This window comes from Ovis aries, chromosome 10, assembly GCF_016772045.2.
Source record: "Ovis aries strain OAR_USU_Benz2616 breed Rambouillet chromosome 10, ARS-UI_Ramb_v3.0, whole genome shotgun sequence".
Lineage (NCBI taxonomy): Eukaryota > Metazoa > Chordata > Mammalia > Artiodactyla > Bovidae > Ovis > Ovis aries.
In genome coordinates, this window is record NC_056063.1 from 84,921,977 (window position 1) to 84,947,015 (window position 25,039).

Sequence of the window (25,039 nt, forward strand, 5' to 3'; positions counted from 1 at the left end):
CACTCCACCATGCCCCACCCGTCTTGGGTGGCCCCACGGGCATGGCTTAGTTTCACTGAGTTAGACAAACTGTGGTCTGTGTGCTCAGATTGGCCTGTTGTCTGTGACTGTGGTTTTTGTCTGTCCGCCCTCTGATGCCCTACCTCTCTCAGAACCTACCATCTTACTTGGGTTTCCCTTACCTTGGATGTGGGGTAGCTCTTCACGGCTGCTCCAGCAAAGCGCAGCCGCCGCCTTTACCTTGGACACGGGTGGCTCCTCTCAGCCGCGCTTCTGCACCGTCCGTCGCAGCCGCTGCCCTTCTGTACGCGTGCATATATGTGTGTGTCTACATATGCGAGCATAGATGTATACAGGATATGTAGACTTCTTTTGAAATTTCCTTTATGTGTCTGTTGTATTTTGGCTGTGCTGGGTCTCCATTGCCGTGTGAAGGCTCCTCATTGTGGTGGTGTCTCTTGCTGTGGAGCGCGGACTTTAGAGCACAGGCGTCAGTAGTTGTGACTCACGGGCTCAGTTCTCCCACAGCACGTGTGACCCTCCCTGACCAGGGGTCAGCCCTGTGCCCCTGGCACTGGCAGACAGATCCTTAACCACTGACCACCAGGAAAGCCCTATGTTTCTTATTTAACCTTCTTCTGTACATACACAGATGGTAGTGTCCTTTTTTATCATCTTCTGAATTTTGCTTTTATAACTTAAAGTATATTCTGGAAATTTCTCTGTTGTTCAGTTGTTCAGTTGTGTCCGACTCTTTGTGACCTCATGGACCACAGCATGGCAGGCTTCCTTGTCCATCACCATCTCCTGGATTTTCTTTAAACTCATGTCCATTGAGTCAGTGATGCCATCCAGCCATTCTCATCCTCTGTGGTCCCCTTCTCCTCCTGCCTTCAATCTTTTCCAGCATCAGGGTCTTTCCTAATGAGCTGGCTCTTCGCATCAGGTGGTCAGACTATTGGAGCTTCAGCTTCAGCATCAGTCCTTCTGATGAATATTCAGGGTTGACTTCCTTTAGGATGGACTGGGTGGCTCTCTGCAGTCCACTAGCACCACAGTTCAAAAGGAGCAGCTCTCCAGTGCTCAGCCTGCTTCGTGGCCCAGCCGTTGCTTTTTCTGCATATGCATTGTGTTACAGTTTAAGAAGTTTCCTTCACATCTTTCATTATAAAAGAATCTACCCGTATTTTCTTCTAGAAGTTTTCCTATGTAGATCACTGATCTGTTTGGTCTTTATTCTGGCATATGATGTGAAGGATAGACTCATGCCTTTTTTAAACAGCTACACAGTGATTACAATGTCACTGAAAGTGGGGTCCATTTGACTGCTCAAAAGCTGAGAAAGAGGCAAGGCTGGTGGAAAGGAACGTTTGCTTAATTTTGGAGGCTGGCAACTGGGGGTGGCAGCGGGCAGGGCAGACTCCTGTCTGGAGGTTGGCCTTCACCCCCGCCCACCTCAACCAGTGGCCCAGGGCGTTTATAGACTGAGGGAGAGGGCTCCATGCAGAAACAGCGCAGTCAGCCCTGACAGTCCTCACAAAATAGGTCACCGGTGGTCCGCCCAGTGTCTCCTGGTGGTCTTCAGGACAGCTGGTCTTCAGGGCCACGGTCGCCTTGTCCCCATGTCCCTGAGGCCAGTTCTCAGAGCTGCGGCAGCGGGTGTTACGGCTCTGGTCTGGTCGCCACGCCATCAGCCTCTCCCACCTGGCGCTGCAGCATCTGCAGGGCGCGGCCCAGAATATTATCCGCGGCCCTGGAGAGGCAGCTGAAGACCCTTACTTTGCTTGCTGACACACTGCTATTGTCTGGTCTGCTTTGACCCTGTCCCTGTGTTTCCACGTGCCCTCACTTCTCTGATTAAGCTGATTCTTTGGCTCAAGTTTTTCTGCGGACAAAATGCAGGCGGAGGACATGGGGAGAAGGACCATAGGTATGCTGTGCGTCAGCAACATCCTTTATTATCGCAGAGACTGTTTTCCCAGTGATCTGAGATGTCACCCTCGCCATGAACTGTATTCACATGTGATTTTGGGTCTCTGCCTGGACTCGTTGTTCAACTGGTTGGCTTGCTCATTTGCCAAGATCACGGTTTTAATTATTGAGGCTTTTTAGTATGTTTTAATACGGACTAGGATTAATCCTCCCTCACTGCTCTGCTTTTAGAATTTTCCTAGCTATTAGCTACATTTGAGTAATATGCAATATAATTATGGTGAAAGCTTAATTTTTCATTTAAACTGTAGAATCAGCTTGTGTAAGTTCACAATAAAAACTTACTGGGAGTTCTATTTCCATTTTGTTAAATTTATATAGTATCTCTAAGGAGGACTGATGTTTTTTATCATGTTGAATTATCCTCTGCTAGAACAGAGGAGTTTTTTTCATTTGTTCAAGTCGTTTTTGTGCTCTTTGGGAGTGGTATGGAATTATTTTCACGTGCATTCTGCATATTTCTTGATAAGTTAACTCATAAGCACTAGACCCTCTTTGTTGCTCTTGTAATAGTGAGTTTCTCTTCCATTACACACCCACACAGACACATGCTGTTGGGTTTTGGGGATTGATTTTACCTTCTCCTACTTTTAAAAGTTCTTTTATTGTTTTTGTTATTTTCCTTATTGAGTCTCTCTGGTTTTCCGAGTATGTTTTTACCTCATGTGCATAGAAAGTTTTTTCTTTCCAAATTTTTAGCCCTGTCGTGGCTTTTCCTTATCTAATTATATGCATTATATTTTCAATATAGAGTGAAATTGAGTGTGTGTGTGTGTGTCTGTTAGTTGCTGACACACCGTGTGTTAGTCGTGCCTGACTCTTTGCAACCCCAGAGACGGTAGCCCACCAGGCCCGTCCGTCCAGGGAAATTTCCAGGCAAGAGCACTGCAGTGCGTTTCCATTTCCTTCTCCAAAATAGCCGTGCGGAGAATGGGAATTCCTGCCTCCTTTCTGACCTTAGTGGGAAACACCTCTATTGTTTTCCTATTAAGAAAGACATTAACTTAAAGACTGACTTTACGTCTGTGTATGTGGAGTCGCAATGAGTTGGACAGAACCGAGCAACTAACACTTTCATGTATACACACGTGTGTGTGTGGGAAAGTGAAAGTGAAAGTGAAGTCGCTCAGTCGTGCCCGACTCTTTGCGACCCCACGGACTGTAGCCTACCAGGCTTCTCCATTCATGGGATTTTCCAGGCAAGAACGCTGGAGTGGGTTATAATTTCCTTCTCCAAGAGATATTCCCGACCCAGGGACTGAACCCGGGTCTCCCACACTGTAGGCTTTACCATCTGAGCCACCAGAGAAGTCCACATATGTACATGTGTACATATGTGTACATGTGTACACACATGTGTATGTGTGTATTTAAGTACAAATGCGGGCTTCCCAGGTGGCGCTGTTGGTAAAGAGCCAGCTTGCTAATGCAGGCAACACTGACGTGGGTTTGATCCCTGGGTCGGGAAGAGGAAATGGCACCCCACTCCAGTATTCCTGTCTGGAGAATCCCATGGACAGAGGAGCCTGGCGGGCTGTAGTCTTTAGGGCTGCAAAGAGTTGGACACGACTGAGTCGGACACGACTGAGCGACTGAACTGAACTGAAATGACTTGGCACTCATGCACGCAGATGCAAATGGAGACAGATCTGTACCAATGTCTAAGTGTGTGTCTGTGTATTTAGAGAAAGATCCATGGATTCTTATTGAAATTGCTGAGTTTTATTGAAGGCTGTTTTAGTATTATGGAGGAAAGCATACCATTTCTTCCTTATAGCTGTTATTACTGTGGCAAATTATATTAATGGATTTTCTAATATTGATCCAGTCTCACATTCCTAATAAATTCTACTTACACATGATGTATTATTTTTAAATCTGTTTTTGGATTCTGTGTGCTAATAAGTTTTGTAGGATTTTTTGCATTGATACTTGTAAGAAATATGGGTCTCTGGTTTTCCTTTTGGGCTATCTTTAGCGGTCTCAGTTCAGTTCAGTTCAGTTGATCAACTGTGTCTGACTCTTTGCAACCCCATGAATCGCAACACTCCAGGCCTCCCTGTCCATCACCAACTCCCGGAGTTCACTCAGACTCACGTCCAGCAAGTCCGTGATGCCATCCAGCCATCTCATCCTCTGTCGTCCCCTTCTCCTCCTGCCTCCAATCCCTCCCAGCATCAGAGTCTTTTCGAATGAGTCAACTCTTCGCATGAGGTGGCCGAAGTACTGGAGCTTCAGCTTCAGCATCATTCCTTCCAAAGAAATCCCAGGGCTGATCTCCTTCAGAATGGACTGGTTGGATCTCCTTGCAGTCCAAGGGACTCTCAAGAGTCTTCTTCAACACCACAATTCAAAAGCATCAATTCTTCGGCGCTCAGCCTTCTTCACAGTCCAACTCTCACATCCATACATGACCACAGGAAAAACCATAGCCTTGACTAGATGGACCTAGTCGGCAAAGTAATGTCTCTGCTTTCGAATATGCTCTCTAGGTTGGTCATAACTTTTCTTCCAAGGAGTAAGCGTCTTTTAATTTCCTGGCTGCAAACACCATCTGCAGTGATTTTGGAGCCCCCCAAAATAAAGTCTGACACTGTTTCCACTGCTTCCCCGTCTATTTCCCATGAAGTGATGGGACCGGATGCCACGATCTTCATTTTCTGAATGTTGAGCTTAAAGCCAACTTTTTCACTCTCCTCTTTTACCTTCATCAAGAGGCTTTTTAGCTCCTCTTCACTTTCTGCCATAAGGGTGGTGTCATCTGCATAGCTAAGGTTATTGATATTTGTCCCGGCAATCTTGATTCCAGCTTGTGCTTCTTCCAGTCCAGCGTTTCTCATGATGTACTCTGTGTATAAGTTAAATAAGCAGGGTGACAATATACAGCCTTGACGTACTCCTTTTCCTATTTGGAACCAGTCTGTTGTTCCATGTCCAGTTCTATCTGTTGCTTCCTCACCTGCATATAGGTTTCTCAAGAGGAAGGTCAGATGGTCTGGTATTTCCATCTCTTTCAGAAATTTCCATAGTTCATTGTGATCCACACAGTGAAAGGCTTTGGCATAGTCAATAAAGCAGAAATAGATGTTTTTCTGGAACTCTCTCACTTTTTCAATGACCCATCAGATGTTGGCAGTTTGATCTCTTGTTCCTCTGCCTTTTCTACAACCAGCTTGAACATCTGGAAGTTCATGGTTCACATATTGCTGAAGCCTGGCTTGGAGAATTTTGAGCATTACTTTACTAGCATGTGAGATGAGTGCAATTGTGTGGTAGTTTGAGCATTCTTTGGTGTTGCCTTTCTTTGGGATTGGAATAAAAACTGACCTTTTCCAGTCCTGTGGCCGCTGCTGAGTTTTCCAAATTTGCTTTGGAAATTTGACTTTCACAGCATCATCTTTTAGGATTTGAAATAGCTCAACTGGAATGCCATCACCTCCACTAGCTTTGTTCATAGTGATGCTTTCTAAGGCCCACTTGACTTCACATTCCAGGATGTCTGGCTCTAGGTGAGTGATCACACCATCGTGATTATTTTGGTCATGAAGATCTTTTTTGTACAGTTCTTCTTTGTATTCTTGCCACCTCTTCTTAATATCTTCTGCTTCGGTTAGGTCCATACCATTTCTGTCCTTTATGAAGCCCATCTTTGCATGAAATGTTCCCTTGGTATCTTTACTTTTCTTGAAGAGATCTCTAGTCTTTCCCATTCTGTTGTTTTCCTCTATTTCTTTGCATTGATCGCTGAGGAAAGCTTTCTTATCTCTTCTTGCTATTCTTTGGAACTCTGCATTCAGATGCTTATATCTTTCCTTTTTCTCCTTTGTTTTTCACGTCTCTTCTTTTCACAGCTATTTGCAAGGCCTCCCCAGACAGCCATTTTGCTTTTTTGCATTTCTTTTCCATGGGGATGGTCTTGATCCCTGTCTCTTGTACAATGTCCCAAACCTCCATCCATAGTTCATCAGGCACTCTGTCTATCAGATCTAATCCCTTAAATCTATTTCTCACTTCCACTGTATAATCATAAGGGATATGATATGATACTGAAAGAGAAACTCCCCAGGTCAGTAGGTGCCCAGTATGCTGCTGGAGATCAGTGGAGAAATAACTCCAGAAAGAATGAGGGGATGGAGCCAAAGCAAAAGCAACACCCAGTTGTGGATGTGACTGGTGATAGAAGCAAGGTCCGATGCTGTAAAGAGCAATATTGCATAGGAACCTGGAATGTCAGGTCCATGAATCAAGGCAAATTGGTAGTGGTCAAACAGGAGATGGCAAGGGTGAACATCGACATTCTAGGAATCAGCGAACTAAAATGGACTGGAATGGATGGATTTAACTCAGATGACCATTATATCTACTACTGTGGGCAAGAATCCCTTAGAAGAAATGGAGTAGCCATCATGGTCAACAAAAGAGTCCAAAATGCAGTACTTGGATGCAATCTCAAAATGACAGAATGATCTCTGTTCATCTCCAAGGCAAGCCATTCAATATCACAGTAATCCAAGTCTATGCCCCAACCAGTAATGCTGAAGAAGCTGAAGTTGAACAGTTCTATGGAGACCTACAAGACCTTCTAGAACTAACACCCAAAAAAGATGTCCTTTTCATCATAGGGGACTGGAATGCAAAAGCAGGAAGTCAAGAAACACCAGGAGTAACAGGCAAATTTGGCCTTGGCATACAGAAAGAAGCAGGGCAAAGGCTAATAGAGTTCTGCCAAGAGAACGCACTGGTCATAGCAAACACCCTCTTCCAACAACACAAGAGAAGACTCTACACATGGACATCACCAGATGGTCAACACTGAAATCAGACTGATTATATTCTTTGCATCCAAAGATGGAGAAGCTCTATACAGTCAGCAAAAACAAGACTGGGAGCTGACTGTGGCTCAGATCATGAGCTCCTTATTGCCAAATTCAGACTTAAATTGAAGAAAGTACTGAAAACCATTAGACCATTCAGGTATGACCTAAATCAAATATTGGTTTAGAGATCAATATTATAGTTGCTTCAAAAAAGAATTTGAGTTTCTGTCTTTTTATATTCTGCAACAATGATGGCAACCCACTCACTCCAGTACTCTTGCCTCGAGAATCCCATGGATAGAGGAGCCTGGTAGGCTATAATCCATGGGGTAGCTAAGAGTTGGACACGACTGAGGGACTTCACTTTCACTTTTCACTTTCATGCTTTCGAGAAGGAAATGGCAACCCACTCCAGTGTTCTTGCCTGGAGAATCCCAGGGACAGGGGAGCCTGGTGGGCTGCCGTCTATGGGGTCGCACAGAGTCAGATGTGACTGACGCAACTTAGCAGCAGTAGCAGCAGCAACAGTTTAAATAATGTTGAGATTCTTTTGTATTTATATAATAGATTCCCAGTAAACCTTTGAGATTTTTTTCTTTTTAAAGGAACAGTTCTCTTAGATAACTTTCTGTATTTTGTCTCTGGGAGTAGGTCTGTCTAAGCTTTCTATCTTTATTTGGGTCAATTTTAGAAAATTGTGTTTTCCTAGGATATTATTTTAGAGAAGGAAATGGCAGCCCACTCCAGTGTTCCTGCCTGGAGAATCTCGTGGACAGGGCTACAGTCTATCGTGTAATAAAGAGTCACACGACTTATTGACTAAACCGGGATGTTATTTGTTTCATCTATATTTTTAAATCAATTTGCATGGAGTTGTACAAAAGAGTTCTTAGTTTTTTATGCTCGCATTTTTCTTTGTTATTTCTCCCTTTCTTTTTTCCTTTATTTTCTTGTTTAGGCAAATTAGAGAAGTGTGTATTCATCTCTTCTAAGAGAAATGACATTTTGATTTAATACTTCTGCTTAATTTTCTACTATATTCTATTAATAGTTATGTTCAGAATTACTAAGCAAATATTAGGTAAATACGAATTTGGTTTCTATTCTGTCACATTTATTTTAGCGTTAGTATTTTTTCTTTTGCTTTTTCTTGGCTTATTTCATAGCTGTCTTTCCAGGTTTTAAGTTGGGAACTTAACTCCTTTATTTTTATTCTTTTATTCTATTGGGGTAATTTTTGGAAGTTACCGATTTTTCCTGATCCTGCTTCTAGCTGTATCCCATAATTCTGGTATGCTGTACTTTTATTGCCCCCAATCTTTAGTAATTCTACAATTTTTATTTGTATTTTTCAGCTAATGACTGTTTTTTATTATAGAGTTTTTTTTTTCCCCCAAGAAAGAGAAAAAAGGGCTTTCGGGTACAGTGCTTAGATTCTGTCTTGCAGCTTTTTGGCATTCCTAATGGAGATTTGTGTTTGTATTTCATTATTAAACATGTGCTTGTGTCTAAATGTGGCGCATCTCTGTGACTGTTTTGTGAGGGTTTGAAAGGGAGCGTGTCCTGTGTCCAGAGCTGAAGCTTACTGCGTCACCAGGATCTCTGTCTCCTTCCTGACGCTTTGCCCTTGGACCTTCCTTGGACCGGGAGGCGCCGTCTTCCTGGAGCTTAGCGGTTCCCTTCTCTGCACCTCGCGCTCCTGCGCCGCAGGTGGCTGCTGTGCTTCGCGAGGGTGTCCATGGCGGACCTGGCATCACGAGTCATCGCTTTGAGCACCCAGTAGGTCCTGGTCGCCTGTCTTAATGCCGTTTCTGTGCCGGGGCCCTGCGCTGGCCCTCCGCAGCTCTCCTCGCCTATGCCTGTCCCGAAACTGCTTGCCCTACTGGCAGAAGACGCGTTGCTCTGGATGCGTCTCCTGGGCACACGCGGGGTTTGATTTTACCTTGTGAACCCACTTGGAACTCTTTCGTCCTCAGTGTTATGTCTGAGTCAGTCGTGTTCTGTGATGAAGCGTCCTGGTTCCTGTGCGTATTGTTATGGCGTGTTCCAGTCATTTATCTTTAATTGTTTGCTTTCCTTCTTTTCTCTTTTTCTCCCAGTAACTTGTTTCTTTGCATCGATGGTCAGCCTCTATGTGGACACTTTCATGACGCCTTCATCTCCCCCTACCCACTCGATCACCCCCTACTTTTTTATTAGCTTTCGCTGTCTGACTCCTCTCCCTCTGACCTCCTGGGTAAGCTGGCCCCTCGGTTTGTCCCCAGACAAGCTCGCTCACCCAGGAGGTGTGACTCCCCCCCTGCCCTACCCCCAGCCAAAGTGAAATTCTTCCTTTTGGGGACAACTGTCCTGTGTCCTCCAGAGGAACTCTCCTTTCCTCACCCACAAGGTGTGGGGCTGACCTTAACCCCAGCCCTGGGGTGTGACACTCGAGGCCCAGAGGGGAAGGTGGGTGCCCCAGGCCTCCATTTAGGACATCAGGGGGCAGGCCTGGCCCCAGGCACAGCCTCCTTCTGTCCTGGGAGGTGGAAACCACATCCCAAGAGGGCTCAGCCCCAGCTCTTGGGGTCAGAGGCAATCTCATCACCCTTATCTGCTCTTTTATTAAAAAAAACTTTCTAATTGGAAATAGGTATTAAAATTCCCAAATCAATCTTTAAAGTTTTTCTCTTTGAACTTTCATCTCTGCATTTTTCATTATCCAAATGATTTTCTCTATTTCTGTTCCTTCAGTTGAACAGGAAAAGAATTCAGTATCCTCTGCATTTTCTGAGCAGTGTGTCTTTTATGGCATGCCATTCTTGTCCATAAAATCAGTGTCTCTTATCTCCTTGATGTTAACTGTACTTTAGAGACGCTTCCCCTGCTCCCTTTATTATTTCTATTTCCTCTGAGTTAATTCTTTCTTTCCTCTCTTTCCCACCTTCCTGCCTCTGGGTTTTGTGTCAGGGACTTTCCCCAAGGGCCTGGAGACTCTGACACCGGATATAGGTCTGGACAGGGTTTCTGGGATGAGGCCTGGTGGCTGGAGCGCAGTTGGTGGAGACCCCTGAATAGCAACTGGCCTATTGGCTTTCCCAGACAGCGCTCCTGCTGGATGAGACCTGGCCCTGGGGCCCGGGGCCCATTGAGAAGGACGCTGGGTCCCCCGTGTGCTCACCCTGCTGCCCCGGCTATTAGGACGGCGTCTCACTCAACACCCAGCTGCCTCTGGTCCCGCATCGCGCGCAGAGTCTACTGATCCCGCCTCCTCAGAGCTGGCCGCAGTGGGCTGGGGGCCGCGTCCTGCCCGTGGAGGTTGGGGAAGGGGCCTGCCCTCCACACGCCACATCCCGCCTCAGGAGACTTGGGTGTCTCCCACTCCCGAGCCTTTTGGGGGTCCTTGGGGAGCTGCAGCCAAGTGTTGTTGCCTTCTCCATCCTGACGGCACCCAGGTTTCATCACTGCTCTATTTTCTCTGTCAGAGGCCACTGTGAATTTGCTTTCCATCCTCCAAAAATGCACTGACGCCTTGAGCCTGCCATCAGCACCTTCACTGTTCCACTGGGGAGCACCACCTCTGTTCTGTAGGGGTGACTTAAGTGCTGGGAGCAGGGAGCGAGGATGTTCTCATCTCCTGAGCCACCCAGACCTGCCTTCTCTGCCGCCGTCCAGCTGCTCCTGTGCTTTATATGTTTACCTCCCCCGCCCTTCCTTTCTCTTTTTCGACTGTCCACAAAGGCTGAGCACCGATGAACTGATGCTTTTGAACTGTGGTGCTGGAGAAGACTCTTGAGAGTCCCTTGGACTGCAAGGAGATCCAACCAGTCCATCCTAAAGGAGATCAGTCCTGGTGTTCATCAGAAGGACTGATGTTGAAGCTGAAACTCCAATACTTTGGCCACCTGATACAAAGAACTGACTCATTTGAAAAGACCCTGATGCTGGGAAAATTGAGGGCAGGAGGAGAAGGGAACAACAGAGGATGAGATGGTTGGACAGCATCACCGACAATGGATGTGAGTTTGAGTAAGCTCCAGGAGATGGTGAAAGACAGAGAACCCTGGTGTGCTACGGTTCATGGGGTCGCAGTCAGACATGACTTAGTGACTGAAAGGCAGCAACAAAGATGCTTACATTTGAAGGGTTGTCATCAGTTGTTACAGAAATGCCTCCTACCCGGGGACTTTAGACCTTTCTCAGTGAAAACAAGAATGAGTTGGCAGAGTTATTTCTCGAGGCATGAGTGTGTGTGTGATTGTATAAGTGTGTGTCTGTGTGTGTGTGGGGGGTGGGTGCAAGGAGTGGGTGGGAGGCAGATGAGAGTGGAGGGTCCAAGGAGAGGGACAATTTCACAGAATGCCCGCTGCACGGCTGTAGCTGGGTGCTAATTTGCTCAGAGGCGTGCACATCGCTGATAGCGAGCTGTGCCCATGACATCCTGACACCATCTCCCGGGAAGAGAGGGACCGGGAGGATGCTCATGTAATCGCAGAGCCAGCTGAGACCCGGGCGGCTGGGGACGGGGTGCCATCTCTCTGCACAATGGTGCTGGCGGAAGGTTGTGTATAAGGTGGCCTTATTAAAGTGACAAGGCAATTTAATTCCTTTGTGCACGATGATTCTACTTCATTGATTTACAATGGGAAGGATATAATTTTGCTAGTGTTGGCAAAAAGCTCAAATGTCAGCCTTTTCAAATTGCCATACTTGCCTTGTTCAGGATGAATAATGAATAAGTCACCTTTTGTCTACAGTTAAATATTCTTGAATAAATACAAAGAACATAAAAGACATAAATGATTGCCTGATTTATATTTAAAATAAAGATCAACATTGTGATAAATGGTGGAAAATGCTGTGTGTGCAGCATAGGACTCTCCTGCTAACGACATTATCCATGAGGAGTGCCAGGTGTAGGCTGTGGCCAGGGCCACGCTTACCTGGGAGCCACCTTCAGCATCTCCATGAAGGGAGCACAGGTCCCCATGGAAGGGCCTGGGCCCTGCATACCCCTCCCCACCCAGTACCCGACCAGGGGAGGGCTGGTTCCCACTGGGCCACGTTGGAAGGGATTTTATATTATAAGAAACACTGCAGAAGGGCAGCCAAGCTGATTCATCTGGAAAATCAGCAGATCTTTGGCTGAGTAACTGGCATTTCTGTACAATTCTATGCAGCTGCTGGGAATGTGCGGGGCAGGGAGGACTTTAGTGATGAACAAATCTGTCCAGGTGGCCTCAAGTGAGTAAAACCAGGTGTCTGTCAGGATGAAGAGAAGAGTCACGTTTACTAAAAATGTGTGTAAATTCATGTGTCAGTCAGGGACTAATTTTCTATAGTTTTTCTGGAGGAATAAAACAATAGAAAGTGTGTGGGGTTATGCATGATTTCTACAGTTATATATATAATATATATATGTATAATAATTTTGGGGGGATAGACAGATTCAGTTTACGGAGTTGGCTCCTGTGAGTGTGGGGCAGGCACACTGGAGACCCAGCGGAGAGCTGGCATGACAGTTCGCCTCCAAAGGCCCTCTGGAGGCAGAATCCCTTCCTCTTCAGAGAATCTCCGTCTGGTTTTCTGAGAGCCCTCAGCTGTTTGGATGAGGCCCACCCACATTATGGAAGGCTTTCTGCTTTGCTCAAAGCCTGGATATTAAAATTTTAGTCACATCTGAAAAATGACTCCATAGAGTCTTCCAGGCTGACTGACTTTGGCCAAGCATCTGAGCACTGTGGCCTGGCCAAGATAACACATAACATTAACCATCATTTATATATATATACACACACAGACGTACACATGTACATAAATACACATGTACCCATACATATGCAAACATCTATACACATACAGGCATACACAGATATACACAAGTATACACACACAGACGTACACATGTACATAAATACACATATACTGCCGGGAGCCAGCACAGGAGAGTCCACCCATGACAAGGTCATGCAGGACTCGAGGGACTCCCTGGGCCATCCGACCCATGACAAGGTCATGCGGAAGAGTCCTGATGAGCAAGGCCTCAGGACTCGATGGACCCCCTGGACCTGCTCGAGCATCTACCCCCCGAACCAGAATCTGTCTGTCTTATTATTTTACGTCTTTCACCAGCTCTTCTGACATTAGCAAGGGGCTGTCTCTGACCAAAAGCGTTAACTTAGGGCTCTAGTTGATAAATCTCCTGGGCATGAAAGGAGTGTTTCAACCCCCCTGTTAGCATTCTAGCTTACTTGGCAGGTTTATCCAGACTCTTGCAACATTGTTGAGCCTATGCTTACTGCCAAGTTCTCACATCCCTTACCCATTGTGTTCCTGGGAGTGCATATAGTCAGGATGTAGAAAAAACAAGTAATAGCCTTAGCATTAGCAACATTAGACTTTGAGTTAATAAGTTCTTTCTTTGCTGTAACCCACTGAATCTTTGCTCCATAAAAATGTAACTCTGTACTTTAAGGGTGATGCAGGCTAAGAATTTACAAAGAGACACTTTAAGGAAAAATCATTGTTCTGGTGTTCTGGCTGATCAACCTTTATCAAAAGGAGGTCATGGAATATCAACAGGCCTCCAGAATAGAAGATGATGTACAGAAAATGAGACCTTTGCAGGAAGGAACCTGATATCAATGAAAGTTATTACTGATGGAATGTTGAGTTGCCTCTGCATTTTTCACCTTGCTGTATGTATAGCTCAGGGTGTAAAAGCCCCGAGAAAAATAAAGTAAATGGGCCTCGCTCGAAGAAGTTTGGTCACCCCGTGTCTCTTTCTTTATCTCTTTATCTATTTCTTTATTTCTTTATCTCTTTTTCATTCGCCGACGTCATCCATCCTGAGGATATCCCTGGACTCTGCTGAGGCTGGACCTCGGCAATATACCCATACATATGCAAACATCTATACACACACAGAGGTATACACAGACAGATATACACAAGTATATATACACACACACATGTACACATGTACATAAATACACGTATACCCACACATATGCAAACACACACAGGGGTTTACACAGACACGTATACACAAGTATATATACACACACATGTACACATGTACATAAATACACATATACCCACACATATGCAAACACACACAGGGGTTTACACAGACACGTATACACAAGTATACACACACACACATGTTGTTGTTATTGTTCAGTCACTCAGTCATGTCTGACTCTTTGTGACCCTGTGGACTTCGGCTCACGAGGCTTCCCTGTCCATCACCATCTTCCCTGTCCTTCACCATCTCACCATCATCCACATACACATACACAAGCACACATATATATACACCCACACACTCTCACACACCCACACGCATACGCACATGGATGCACACACGTACACGCACACACATACATGCACACACATGTACACACGTGCACACACAGGCACACACGTGTGCGCACACACACAGACATGCCTCGTCCTGGGCAGGAACAGGAGAGCTCCTCCGGTGGAAAGGGGTGCTGTCACGTGACCCGTCGGTTCCCCCAAGGTCAGTAAAGCTTCTGTCTACAATGCAGGAGATCCGGGTTCGATCCCTGGATCGGGAAGATCTGCTGGAGAAGGAAAGGCAACCCACTCCAATACTGTTGTCTGGAAAATCCCTTGGACAGAGGAGCCTGGTGGGCTACAGTCCATGGGGTCGCAAAGAGTCGGACACGACTGAGCGACTTCAATCAAATCAAATCAAATCAAGGAACGGAAACGTGTCCTTGTAAAACAGAGACTGTTGGGCCCTCTTTTGTCTGATCAGATCCACATCAGGAGCGAGAGGAGGGGCAGGTGCATGAGGGCCTCTCTGGGGGTATAAATTCATGTGTCAGTGAGGGACTAATTTTCTATAGTTTTTCTGGAGGAATAAAACAATAGAAAGTGTGTGGGGTTATGCGCGTTTCTCTCCAGTTATATATATCTATAATATATATGTAAATATTATATATATAATATATTTTGTATATACATATAATATTTTTGGGAGGAGAGACAGATTCAGTTTACGGAGTTGGCCCAGTGGTCAGTCTGCTCAGCTGTACGCAAGCGCGGCGGTTTCAAGCGCTCGCTCACGGACCTCGGGACCCTCAGGTGATGCTCGGGTGAGTCTATGTTAGACCTTGGAGACTGGAACCCAGGACTCTGGCTCTGCACACCCTTCCTTCTTCAAGGAGCCAGGGTCTCTCGCCCTGAAGTCTTCTGCCCCCAGGTTGCATGAGTAGAAGGTGCCGTAGGCTGAGCTCGGACTTTGCTGCAGAGAAGATGGGTGACTTTAGAATTCAGAGTGAGCTGGAGTAGATGCTGGGATGAGGGTCTCCGGGCATGGCCACGTGCGCTTTCGACCACCCTCTCAGCTCATCAGAGATCTGCGGGAGCGGTGGGCAGGGTGTGGCCTGGCTCTGCCTGCATCACGGGGTTCAGGAGGAGAGAGGCTTAAACTGGGCCAGGCGCTCCCAGGGGATCACACATGGTGAAAGATGGGTTCTCATTGTTTCCGCTACAAACAGAACCCGAGCCAGCCACACATGAAGACAATCCTTTCTGCTTGCGTGGTTCCTTTTTCCCCAAATGTCAAACTGCCGTGTGGGCACACTTCCTCCTGGCCCTGTCTCTGGGAAGACAGGTCTTTGGCAGGAACGGTGGTTCTTTGGCAGATGGAGAGTTTGGGACATAAAGAAGGGCGAGTGTGCTCTGCTCCTCCCTACAGCCGAGTGGAGGTGGGAGCTGGGTGTCTGCGATCTGGGGGACTGAGTCTATCCGCACCATCCCTGGGGTGCAGCAGGTGTAGAGTGGAGTGGTTCTGGGCTTCGACCCCCGCTGGGGTTCGGGGTGCTGCGGCCCACCTGAGCGTCTGGTGATGGAGGAATGTGTCTAGTGGGAAAGACATACCTGAGAAAGAGGGTCTGAGTGGAGCCACCGGAGAGGCTAGCCAGGGAGGGCTGGTCTGGGCTGCTGTCGGCTGAAGGAGAGCGTGGGGTTCGGGGGACAGGCTGGTCTGGGGGTCAAGCGGTGGGGTCAGGGTCCTGTCTAGCCTGTGCTGTGGGTAAGGAAGGAGGTGTGTGTGTGTGTGCGTGTCTGTGTGTGTGTGTGTGCGTGCACGCGTGTGTATGTATATGCGCGTGTGTGTGTGTGCTCACTTGTGTCCAACTCTCTGCAGTGCTGTACACTGGCCCACTGTGTGTGTGCGTGTGTGTGCGTGCACGTGTGTGCGTGCACGTGTGTGCGTGCACGTGTGTGCGCGTGTGTGCACGTGTGTGTGTGTGAGTGCGCGTGTGCGTGTGCTCAGTTGTGCCCAACTCTCTAACCCCGTGGACTGCAGCCCGCCAGGCTCCCCCGTCCCTGGGACTCTCCAGGCAAGAGCACTGGAGTGGGCTGCCGCTTCCTCCCCGGGGGACCTTCCCTTTCGGGGACTGAGCCCCTGTCCCCTGCGTTCGCAGGTGATTCTTTACTGCTGAGCCGCCAGGGAAACCAGACGGAACTGTGTGGCGATGGCCTCAGAACCGAGGCGAGAAGGCCGCCGGATGCCGCCGGGGACGTTCTGCCCAGGCAGCCTTGGTGCCCTTGGTGCCAGGGGTCCCGGGTCTGGGGTCCTGGCGGGGCAGTGGGGGGTGGAAGCACACACTGGTGTGGCTCCTGGGACTCGGCACGTCCCTGGGCTTTCGTGTTCTGCTCTGCCATCGGAGGGGCCGTGCTCTTTACCTAGGGGTCATTAAAAGCCTAATAAACTCCTGCGTGCCTGAATACCAGCCGGTTCCCAACTGCTCTTAATTTTTTTCCCACATGAAATGATCAACCTTTCATCACACTAAATGCATTAAAAAAAACTTATTCATTCAGACTAAAAGCAAAACAAATGGAGAGAAGAATGTTGCTTTATTTAAAGGTAAAGGAGCACTGCCCGCTGAGGAGGGCTTCTGGCTTCACTGGGATGAACAGGAAGCAGACAGCCCCTTCCTTGGCCCGAGCAGGATAAAGTGGACCCCGAGCACCCTCTGTGTTTCTCGGCCTCAGCCTTGGGTCCTTCCTGGTCTTTTCTGCACCCCGTCCCTTTTCACTGTTTAAAAAGTCCTCACCCAGATTCCCCTCAAATGTGACTGCATGAAGTAGAAATGCATTCTCCTCAGCTGTCTTCAGGGCTGTGCACAGAGGTCCTGCCACGCACGTACAAACCCAGAGCACAGCCTTTTAAGGCCGTATTTCAAAGCACAGAGGAAAGTCGCCCCTGGACTCAGTTGATTTCATAAATAAGTAAAATATATATATTTTTATATATTTTTTATATTATTATATATATATATAATGAAAATTGACTCCACCACCCTAAGCTTTTATTCTTGCTCTCCAGGCAAAAACACCCAGAAGAACGACCTCTTCCCAACTCCCTCCAGGACTTTAAATCAAAAACTGCAGTCTCTCTGAATCAGGCCTCCCCCGCCTCTCTTCGGCCCCGCTGAGTGTGGAGGCTTCGGGGGCATCTTGGGTTTCCAGTGCTTTTTGGCGGTTTGTACCATACTTGTCCTCCCACCAGAGCTGGGGCTGTTTCCCCTCCCGGCGCCTGGGCTGACCCTTGGTTGGCCGTGGCCCACACATGAGGGGGACTGTCCTCATCCCTGCCCCAAGCCCAGTCCTTGAGGAGTCTTCCTGCCCCTCCTGGGGCTGCTGCCGCCCCATGAGCATGCCCAGGCTCCCAGCTGGAGGCTGGTGCTGGGCGTCCCAGGCACACCAGCAGAAACAGCGCCAGCTGATGAGCATGGTCCGCAGAGCTGAGGCACGCCCCAGCTGAGCCTCGCACAGAGCGCTGGCTCCCAGAACTGGGATCTCAACCAGCAGCTGCTGTGCAAGCCGACAGCTTTCGGTGCTGTTTTGCATAAACCCATCCTGGAATGTGAAGTCAAGTGGGCCTTAGAAAGCATCACTATGAACAAAGCTAGTGGAGGTGATGGAATTCCAGTGGAGCTATTTCAAATCCTGAAAGATGATGCTGTGAAAGTGCTGCACTCAATATGCCAGCACATTTGGAAAACTCAGCAGTGGCCACAGGACTGGAAAAGGTGAGTTTTCATTCCAATCGCAAAGAAAAGCAATGCCAAAGAATGCTCAAACTACCGCACAATTGCACTCATCTCACACGCTAGTAAAGTAATGCTCAAAATTCTTCAAGCCAGGCTTCAGCAATACATGAACCGTGAAATTCCAGATGTTCAAGCTCGTTTTAGAAAAGGCAGAGGAACCAGAGATCAAACTGCCAACATCCCCTGGATCATGGAAAAAGCAAGAGAGTTCCAGAAAAACATCTACTTCTGCTTTATAGACTATATCAAAGCCTTTGACTGTGTGGATCACAATAAACTCTAGAAAATTCTGAAAGAGATGGGCATACCAGACCACTTGACCTGCCTCTTGAGAAGTCTGTATGCAGGTCAGGAAGAAATAGTCAGAACTGGACATGGAACAACAGACTGATTCCAAATAGAAAAAGGAGTACATCAAGGCTGTATATTGTCACTCTGCTTATTTAACTTCTATGCAGAGTACATCATGAGAAATGCTAGGCTGAAAGAAGCACAAGCTGGAATCAAGATTGCTGGGAGAAATATCAATAACCTCAGATATGCAGATGACACCACCCTTATGGCAGAAAGTGAAGAGGAGCTAAAAAGCCTCTTGATGAAAGTAAAAGAGGAGAGTGAAAAAGTTGGCTTAAAGCTCAACATTCAGAAAACGAAGATCATGGCATCCGGTCCCATCACTTCATGGGAAATAGATGGGGAAACAGTGGAAACAGTGTCAGACTTTATTTTGGGGGCTCCAAAATCACTGCAGATGGTGATTGCAGCCATGAAATTAAAAGACGCTTACTCCTTGGAAGAAAAGTTATGACCAACCTAGATAGCATATTCAAAAGCAGAGACATTACTTTGCCGACTAAGGTTCGTCTAGTTAAGGCTATGGTTTTCCTGTGGTCATGTATGGATGTGAGAGTTGGACTGTGAAGAAGGCTGAGCACCGAAGAATTGATGCTTTTGAACTGTGGTGTTGGAGAAGACTCTTGAGAGTCCCTTGGACTGCAAGGAGATCCAACCAGTCCATCCTAAAGGAGATCAGTCCTGGGTGTTCTTTGGAGGGAATGATGCTAAAGCTGAAGCTCCAGTACTTTGGCCACCTCATGTGAAGAGTTGACTCATTGGAAAAGACTCTGATGCTGGGAGGGATTGGGGGCAAGATGAGAAGGGGACGACAGAGGATGAGATGGCTGGATGGCATCACGGACTCGATGGACGTGAGTCTGAGTGAACTCCGGGAGTTGGTGATGGACAGGGAGGCTCCTGGCCCTCCAGCACCATTGCGCCTGGAGGGTCTTGGAGCCGGTGGCGGCCAGGCTCCGCCCAGTCCTCGCGACCCTGAGGCCTGCGTGGAGGTGGTTTCTCTGTGTTTTCTCGAGGCCCCTTCTGCACACTCGGCGCCCGCGGGCGCTGTCTTTCTGCAGCGGCTGTGAGCCGTCCTCGGCGTTACTTTTCGTCCTGGTTTCCCCGGGTCGTTCCCCTTTCTCCATGACGTGAAGCAGCGCTGGGCTCTCACCACGCTTCCCACCCTCCCTGCCTTCAGCCATGCTTATTCTTTGCTTGGATTTGGACACGCAGGAGCAAGCCTGGCCCGTTCTAACCCTGGCGTGAGCGTGCGTGTATGTGAGCGTGCGTGTATGTGAGCGTGTGTGTGTGTGAACGTGCATGTGTGTGTGCGTGTGTGTGTGTGTGCATGTGTGCATAAGTGAATTTGCATCCATATTCCATTCCTGCTGGTTCCCCACGGTTTGCTTACTGTAAGCTCGGCTTGCAAGGGTGACTTTGACTTTTGGGGGTAACACTCTGATTTCCGCAGGAGAAAAGATGCTTCCGTTCTGAAGTGCTGCCTCCTCTAGCCCCCCCGAGCTTGTCGCTGCGTCCTCCTCCCCCCGGGCCGCCCTCCATCCCAGGTCCCCAGCAGCTCACCAGCCTCCCCGGCCTGTCGCCTCTCACCTGTCCGTGTCGCCTCCTGTCCTCGCCCGTGTCTCCTTGTATCGGGCCCCCGTCTCTCGCTGCCCCTTCTTTCCGCATCGTCACCACTTCCCCTGGGCTTTGCATCTTATCTAGGTTTTTCTTGGTGAAAGAAAACGCCAGTAGCTGCTCTTGATGCGCCAGCTGGTCATTTTCAGAGGGGATATAGATTCAGACACAAGGAGGTTCAGACCCAGGCGTGACCTGCAGGACCGCGCGTGTCCAAGACGAGGGGGGTTACTGGAGGAGGTGAGGCCTCGTGACAGTCTGGGCCACACCCTGCCTCTCCCAGGAGGGAGGCTCGTGGGGGACGCGTCTGTGCTCAAGACCCTCTGAGAAACAACTGAGGAAGCTCACGTGCCACCTGACGTGCCCGAGGCCGCCCTGGAGCAGGGCCCCGAGACACGCCTCGAGGGGGCACGTGGACGCTTTCCCCGTGGAGGAGGCCTGGCTGTGGGTGTGCCCGGGCCGCAGGGCCAGGCTCAAGGCGGCTGTGTCTGCTGAGGCCGCCGCTCCCAGCCCTGTTCCCGGACGGACCACTCATTGCGCCCACACCCAGGGCCGTGCCCTCACACCAAACCAGACCCCACGGTCAGACGCTGACCCCTCCCTCCTCTCCCTGAAGCCTGTGGGCACGTCTGGGCAGCTTGACCTGACCTCAGCTGGACCTCCTCTCCCCTGCCCCTCAGCCAGCACGGCCTCCCCCTCCCTCTGGACCCGTGGCCCTCTCCTCCTGCTGTGGCTGGCTGCCCCCACCCCGGCCTGCCTGGCCACCCAGGCAGGGGCCGCCCACCATCTGTGGCCCAAGCAAGGCCGCAGGAAGCCTCAAGACCCTGCGTGTGTGCTAGGGCCCTTCAGTTGTGTCTGAATCTGCAACACAGAGTCCCTGTGACTGCACGGAGATCCAGCCAGTCCATCCTAAAGGAGATCAGTCCTGAATATTCATTGGAAGGACTGATGATGAAGCTGGAGCTCCAATCCTTTGGCCACCTCATTCGAAGAGCTGACTCATTGGAAAAGACCCTGATGCTGGGAAAGATTGAGGGCAGGAGGAGAAGGGGACGACAGAGGATGAGATGGTTGGATGGCATCACCGACTCGATGGATGTGAGTTTGGGTGAACTCTGGGAGTTGGTGATGGACAGGGAGGCCTGGCGTGCTGCGGTCCATGGGGGTTGCAAAGAGTTGGGCAGGGCTGAGTGACTGAACTGAACTGGACTGTAGCCCACCAGGCTCCTCTGTCCATGGGATTCTCCAGGCAGGAATACTGGAGAATTGGGGGGCATGGGGCCCCCTTTGGGGAGAGAGGGTGCAGCTGGCCTTTGAACTTGCTGATGGCCGTGGTCCAGTACGACCTGAGAAGGAGGTCATGATGCTCATCCCTGGAGCAACACTTCTGATCAAGTTCAGAAGATTCACGTCAAAGTCCAGAAGGATTTCAACTTGAGTTTTCCTGCGTGAGGGAATTTGTCCTCTGGGTTGAGTCTGGCTTGTTTTCTTGCTGTTTTATATATGGAAATAGAGGCTGAAATGGCTCATACCCATCTGGATTCTAATTTTTAGATGTGCATTGATTGTAAGAACTTGTGAGCCAAGCACATGAGGCCAGTCTCTATTTTTTGATAATCAGAAGAGGGGAAAAAAAGAGGAGCGTAGATGGGGGAGGAAACTGAGAGCGTCTGGATTGTAATTTTCAAACATGAAGCAGAACAAGATAAAAACTGGACAGTGATAAAAAATGGAATGTGATTTTTATCCTGATGTGGCTCGGAGGGTAAAGAATCTGCCTGCAAGGCAGGAGACGCAGAAGATAACTATTTGATCCCTGGGTTGGGAAGATCCCTGAGAAGGAAATCGCAGCCCACTCCAGTATTCTTGCCCGGAGAATCCCACGGACAGAAGAGCCCGGTGGGCTACGGTCCACGGGGTTGCACAGAGTCAGCCACAACTGAATGACTATGCAATTTTTAGGTTATCTGCTTGAACAGTGGATGGGCATCAAGTCAAAGACAGCGTCCTCTGCTGCCTAAATGTCCAGTGACAACAGAGAGTCTGCTCTGACCCCATCGGACTTCGGGGAAACATCTTCACGAGGTCGGCAGAGCCGTGGCGGCAACCTGAGCTCTCTTATGTCAGGCTCCGCCAAAGGCGTGCACACCGGCCACCCAGGGCTGAGCTCACGGGCAGCTTTCCCTGCTTGAACAGTGTGGTTTTCCTGCTTCCGCAGCCTCCTGACTTAGACTCCGGTCCAGAGCTATGCTTCTCGGGGGACTGGACTTGGCTTCAAGGACGAAGCCTGAGGACAAGGTGTCACGGGTCATTCGGGGAGACCTGATGAGACTTCCTGGAGCTGGGACCACACAGTCGCTGATTTCAGACGCTTGCAGGCCTGATCACTGGGGGAGGTGCTGTCTCGCTGGGCAGGGCTCCTGTATGTTTGGGGCTGGACCCCAGCAGTCGGCTGGAAGTCTTCAGTCAAGCGGGATCTCGTGTGTCCAGACAATGATGAGAGAGGCAGGAAACGGACTCAGTGCAGCTGAAAGTGAAGAGAAAGTGTCAGAATCTCAGTCGTTTCTGACTCTGTGACCCCATGGACTATACCTGCCAGGCTCCTCTGTCCATGGGATTTTCCAGGTGGGAATACTGGAGTGGGATGCCCTTTCCTTCTCCAGGGGATCTTCCTGACCCAGGAATTGCACCCCGTCTCCTACATTGTAGGCAGATTCTTTACTGTCTGAGCCTCCAGGGAAGCCTCCCAGTGTGGCTGAAAGATGTTCTAAATTGTGTGCAAAGGTGGGTGGACTGCTCGGTTCTAAAGGTGCTGTTGTCTCTGGTGAACAAGCTCGGAGCCCTGAATCCATCGTCGCCCTCTGGCTGACGTGGGTTCCCTGCATGTGACCTTGGCTGACATGTGATGAGGCCCTGGGGTCCCGGCCCTGCTGACTCTCCAGTGGGTCATAATGTTCACGGCGTCTCAGGCTAATACTTACTCAAGGTCCCACTGTGTGCAGCTGCGTGAAGCCAGGACAGGCCCTGCTCGTCTTTGAGGAGCTCGGAGGTTATTGGAGAGACTGAGAAACTGGCTCCCGAGCAAGGGGCAGGTCTGCCTGACGCCAAAGCTGGACCTTCGCCGGCTTTCTGGACGCTGCCACAACCCGGGGAAAAGCTTCATTGTCAACCTCCCCTCTGTTTACTTTTCTCTTGTTACTTAAAAAACCCCATGTATTTGGAAAGAGGGTGTCCACTTTAAATGATGAGTGTGTCTAAGAAGCCATAAACAAGGAAAATTAGAATATATTTGTAACAGAATAAAAATGAAAAGAGAATTGACCGGAATTTGTTGTATGCAGCTGCTCAGTGCAACTGAATACCATGTGGAATCTTGAATAAAGTGTACACGAGCATAAACTGTTGTGAAATTTGAACAAAATCTGTGCTTCAGTTAAGACCAAATCACATGTCAATTTCCTTATGATTATTATTCTTATTTTTACAACATGGTATTTCTTTATACTCTCAGAATTGGATTAGAAGTTTCAAGCCTCATTCAATTTTTTTTAAATCACAAGATAACAAACTTTCTGGTCTTTTAGCAGTGATATTAAATGCCATCTCTGGGTTTACTTTTGAAGAGAACATCATTTCTGTCCATTCTATGGGTTCCTTTGTTCCTCAAAGCTGAGACTTGTTCAAGGTCCAGAAACGATCTTCCTGGTTAAGCCTCGGCAAGCGTTCCCGAGGGCCGGCTTCGGGGGCGCGCGCGCACACAGGCGTGCAGCCGGCCCGGGCCTGGTCACACCCAGGTGGAAGAGCCGCGGCTGCCCAGGGCTCGCTCCGAGGCCCCGCCCGGGCCTGCTCTGCACGCCGGTTCCTTCAGCCCTTCTCCGGTCGGCTCAGTCGGCTCCCTGACCGCGGCGTTTTTCTGACCTAATGAGGAGGGGGGTCACCTGGGCGGGAGAGGCTGCGTGCAGGCTCCCGGGCCTACAACAGCCGGACCCCAGCCTCTGGCTCCTGAGCGCTCAGCGGCGGCACGGTGGTCCCAGGCCCCCGTTGTGAGGAACTGGCCCCTGGAGGGTGGGCCCCGGCCCCCGGGCTGGCCCCGGGGCTGCCGCAGGCCGGGCTGCGGCCGGACGTGTGCCCTGGCCTGCAGGCTGCCGCTCCGTCCCCCTCGGGGTCTCTCTGAAGCCGCACAGTCTGCGCCTGGAGCCGGTGAACGGCAGACACTCACTTGCGGATCTCGGCGGGCTGCAGACTGACGTCTCTGCCCGGTTCTCACGGTGCCTTCGTCCGCTCAGGCCGTCGTGACAGAGCACACGGCCGGGCTGCTGAAACACAGGTATGGAGTCCTCCCCGCTCTTGAGGCTGGAGGCGCTGGGGGTTGGTTCCTCCTGAGGCCTCTCTCCGGCTCGCCTGCGGCCGCCCGCTAGCCATATCCTCACAGGCCTTCCCTTGGCTTGTGCACTGAGAGACAGAGAGAGTTCTCTCCTCCTCTTCTTAGGAGGCCCCCAGTCCTAGAGATCTGGGCCCCATCCTTCTGACATCACCCATCAGGCTCCTCTGTCCATGGGCTTCTGCGGGCAGGCATACTGGACAGGGTTGCCATTCCCTTCTCCAGGGGATCTTCCCGACCCAGGGACTGGACCCGCATCTCTGGCATTGCAGGCAGATTCCTTACTGTCTGAGCCACCAGGGAAGGCCCTCTGGCCTCACGTAACAGGTCCATGTCCAAATACAGTTACGTCAGGGTTGGAGCATCAACACTTGCATTTTGGGGGGAAAAGTTCAGTCCTTCGCTTTCTGGACACAACTGCAAACAGCCTTACGTCCAAAAAGAAATAGTGAAGGTGATTCTCGTCCGTGACTCTGTGTCTGTGGATTTGCCTGTTGGCTCACATATTTGTAACCTCAGAGCCATACGCACGGTCGTTTTGAGGCCTCTCATGGACGGACGTGTGCAGCGTGGCAAAAAATATGAATCAAGCAACGTACGTGTCCGCAGCTCAGGTCAGATGAGGTGGTAGCCGACTCTTGTTTTGGTTTTCTCACTGTGGCCACGTGGCCTTTTCATGGCCTTAGAGCCACATGGTCCAGGTTTGGGAGGTTTTTGCTGTCGTAAATGGCCCCCAGGCACCGTGCTGGAGTGAGTGCGGTGTTCCAAAGTCTGAGAGGCCTTGCCCAGCCTCCCGGGGACAA